Source organism: Punica granatum, unplaced genomic scaffold (genome assembly GCF_007655135.1).
Source record: "Punica granatum isolate Tunisia-2019 unplaced genomic scaffold, ASM765513v2 Contig00115, whole genome shotgun sequence".
NCBI classification, from domain to species: Eukaryota; Viridiplantae; Streptophyta; class Magnoliopsida; order Myrtales; family Lythraceae; genus Punica; species Punica granatum.
In genome coordinates this window covers 807-5,000 of record NW_022204101.1, presented here as the reverse complement: position 1 = coordinate 5,000, position 4,194 = coordinate 807, and the positions used below count along the sequence as shown (strand labels likewise).

Below are 4,194 nucleotides of genomic sequence, written 5' to 3'. Positions count from 1 at the left end.
AAAATTCCCGTTAATAAGGTGGGGCTAAAAATCTTACTTGCTCGTGCCTAGAAGTTCAGTCACGTGGCTAGTCAGTCAGCAGGCGGTGGAGCAATGAATTTCATTTATGCACATCCTGGAATTGCCCCCATCGACGGTCGCGCCCGAGAAGGCTGGTTTGAACATTCATGCTGGAGTTCCCAGGGAAATGGCGGGATAGGTGCTGAACTGGAAGTAGCAGCAACTGAAATTCAATCGAAAACATCACAGGGCCTTTTGAACTGACCCCCTTCTTCTCAACCTCTATGGCTTACTGCCTCTTCCTACGGAGCTCCTCGAGTGGAACCTTCTACCTCAGAAATTTCATGAAACATTAATGAAGAGGCATGCACAGTCACATAGCAGTTCTGTATCACTAGGACATTACTGATATCTAAACAACGCAATCATCATTCATTGGATATTCTTGTGAAGAATCTTTGAACTCTTGGCAGACAAATGGCTCTCAAAACACTACTACAGACAGAAATCTTTCTTCTGTTTCCACACTCCTACACTTCAAACACTACTTGCAGTCGTCTAAGCATTCATGTACATCGAGAAACATTAACGAAAACAATTGACAACACACTGCAGCTGTTTGTTTCAGGGGAGTTGAGTCGAGTTGCAGCTTGGATAGCTGAAGCCCAAAAACAGAAACAGAAAGTAGGTTGTCATAAACCCAGGAAGATCATGATTTGTTCTTCAGTCTCTCTTCAATTATGTTCAACCCCATATATCTGCCACATTAAGAAAGAAAAACCAGTCAAAACTTTCAGATAAATCCTTGGAGCTAGTTGAGAGAAACAGCAGGACTTAAAAACTCACCGTCCAAGCATCATAAGAGTGGCTTGAGGATTGGTCCCTGGGGACACATTAAAGGTCGATCCATCAACCACCCGGAGCCCCTTTCACGCCCATGACCAGAAAGGCCCGATCCACCACCTTGCCCATCACACATCCTCCATGGTAGTGCCATATTGTGCTCACAGTCCGTCTGCAGAATTCCTCGACCTCTTCCTATTCCAAGAAATGAGGTGCTTGGTTTGTGCCTCTTCCGTGTAACACCTTTCGACCTGCCGGTGGATGTTCTGTGAAAGTACTTTTATGACCTTCTTCTTAGGCCAGATTCCCACTTATTCTTTTATCATCGCCAACCAGAAAGGAACCCCAAAGGAGTTCAGGTTACGATAAGTAAGATTGTTTAAACCTCTGTAAAGTTGAGCAAGAGGGTCCCAGGGCTATTTTCCTTTTTGAGGAAAGGAGTTTGGCTAAGCCTAGGAACTCAGGAACGACCTGAATCTGAGGGACACAAAACAGATGACGGCATAACCTGTCAAGGAGAAAAGAAACGTACTCTTCTTGAGAAATAACGCTTGAAGAGCGTGCTTTCGCTGATAGAAAGGAAGGCTAATCACACACTCGCTCGTCCCTAGCATTGGTGGGCCAGGAGAAATGGACATGCAGAAGACTGCGATGCAAGTAACGGGGTACATACAGATGTGTGTAAGGACCAGAACTGCAATTTTTCAAGACCTCCATCCCCGTTACCTAAGGACACGGAGATAGGCGTTCATGAACTAGCCAATGCCTGCGAATCGATGAAGGACCCCACCAAGGGTGAGACAAGTCTTATGCTTCTTATCTCCTCCGACACAATTCTACCAGCTGTTCAGTGTGGAGGAGAAGCAGGAGTAAACTCTGGCGAATCCCCAACCATTCTCTACACTTCGCATATATATATTTATATATATCTATCTATACATTTTTGTGTTGGTACTCAGGCATTCGTACTTGCATTGTCTGTGCTCAATTAATTATAGGGTATTGGTTTTCCACATAGGTGGATATTTTGCAACCCGCAGAACAATCCGGTCCTTGCAGCCCAAGGAGTGGGTCTTTGGTGATGTGCCTATTCTACGTTTGTTGCAAGGCAGGCTGTTATGAAAACCTCGATTTTCGTTTTCATTAGAATATTAAAATCTCTTGCCGCGCAGGTCATATCATAGATTTCTGACAGATGACGCGCGGAAGATCAATGAAGCCATGCCCTGGTGGTACTTCCCCAGTCTCTTTTCGGTAATACCCCTTACTATGACCCTCCTAATACTAGAAAAGTCTAAAACCTTGTCCTTGGGCGAATATGATTGATGCCTCTATTTTCTCAGGCACAAATTTTAGGGCGGGTCCCACCCGACCACGCGACCATTGCCCAGGCTTACTTTCGGCCCGGCCCTTTTACTGGCAACTTGTGCGATTACGAACAGGTATTCCTTCTAAAGCGACTCACGAATATACTCCACGTCGATTTAACCAGATTCATTTCAATACGGCAACTATGTACGTGCAGATCTTAATCCCTCTGAACGAAGACAACGTCCAACGGGTATCTGTGTATTCTGGACGTGAAGCTGTACCAAGTTCAAATATGCTAGACTCTAAATTCAGAAAGGACAAGAGCACGTAGGGAACGGCAAGTTGACCGACTGGTACAGATCCGAACTTTAATACTTATTACGCGCTTCCTCATGCACCTTGTACATGATGGGCAGTATCGTAGTGTGATCGTAGTGCCTGTAAGATGGAAAAGCATTTGATGATGGATTCTTAATTAAGCGAGGCGAGGCCTCTCGAAGTGCTGTCAGCCCAGGATGCCTAGAGCCGCACAACGAGGGGTTTTCCAACCGCGCAAGGAGGTTGCTGGCAGATAGGAAAGGCCATGATCCGAACTTGACGTTCCAAGGAGTCTCTTCTCTCTTCATCTTCGTTCAAGGCAGGACGCATCTCAATGTTACAGTGGCTCTAGCTAAGGCTGCCAGTGGTCTAGGTCTAGATAAGACACAGGACTCTCATTTGAGAGAAGTTATGACTATCCAACAAGGAACAAGGTAAGCAACAACAACCCAGCCTGAAAGACAAAGTCAAGTCTATGGCCAGACTAAGAAGGGCGGCGAAAGAAACCTAGAATGCGGGTATCCAGACTCGAGAAGAAGGCAGGAAAAGCCATTCCAAAGATCGGTGTAACTGACGGATAACATGGAAGTCTTTTCGCAGGCTTTTGAACTGCTGCGAAAGCAAGGCAACCTCCTCGAACCCCCGTTAGTTACACGGGTCCGCTCCTGGGGCAACTCCAAAAGCCAGCTCTAATCAGCAAGAAAGCAGTGATACACTTTCCTAAAGCAACTGAAGGCATAAGGTATGACAAAGAGAAAGAAAGGTACTCCAACTGGAAATTCAATTCACACGGAATCGAAAAGAGAAGGCCTTTAAAAGAAAAGGAGAAGGTCTGACACAAGATCTTAGCCAAAAAAAACACTGACCAATAAAGAGGACTTTAGCATTCCAACCCTTGGCACTCGAAATGCAATAGTATGGGATTGTGATTACAATCCTTACTTTAAGGAGCTTTCTTTCACCCAATGGTTTTGAGCTTAGCAATGAAACTCCAACAACTGGCTCGGCTCTATCGCTCGTAGGCAAACCTGATAGGGAGATCGGACTGAAAGGGCTGTGTCGGAGGAAACTCTATCAAATGGGGTTTTGGACTTAGACTACTAGAACTCGTCTTTTTCTGCTTTAAGATAGGCCCTTACCTTATAAGTAAGAGCACAAGGAAGTTCACTCCTAACCCGAAAGCCAGAAAGCGCTTCTAGAAGTGGTAGAAGCTCGCTCCAGTAGGAAAAAGTAGGATTGGGAGTTTAACCCGGAGCTTTCACTGGAAGAGCGGACAAGCCAGACACAGACAACAAGAAGGAGACAAGTGATTGTATGCCAAGTGAGACTATTGAAAGTCGGCGTGGGTCTTATCTTATCATATCAATCGGATCAAGCGCGCAAGCGAGCCAAGAAAGGAAGAAGCTGCCAAGGTCAATCAGTAAAAGGCAAGCGCATCGCATCCAAATGCAGTCCTTGGTCGAACGAGAATCTTCCTAGTCCTAGTAGGGCTCATGATAAGAGCTAGATGTCTTTTCCTATCTATATAAGATGCTTTTGTATTCCTGCCAGTTCTGGTTAACTTGGTTCTCTTGCTTTTGCCTCTGCTTGCGATCCACTTTCAGTGGCAGTTTCCATTGATATGATACATAAGCAGCGCCTGATCCAGTTGAAGTTGGAATAGCTTTCCTTGGAGAGATTTCCTTCTCTTCCATTTAGGAAGATTGGGATGCCCGGTCTCTA

General features: G+C 45.4%; 1 protein-coding gene across 1 annotated transcript in view; it reads left to right on the top strand.

The window, feature by feature from the left end:
- LOC116190077 overlaps positions 1–31 on the top strand; it is a 3,726-nt gene extending 3,695 nt beyond the window's left edge. The window contains exon 1 of the mRNA XM_031519740.1: positions 1–31. This exon is cut by the window's left edge and continues 3,695 nt beyond it. The gene's annotated coding sequence lies outside the window, so the exon portion shown is untranslated.
- The last annotated feature ends 4,163 nt before the right edge of the window (positions 32–4,194 follow it).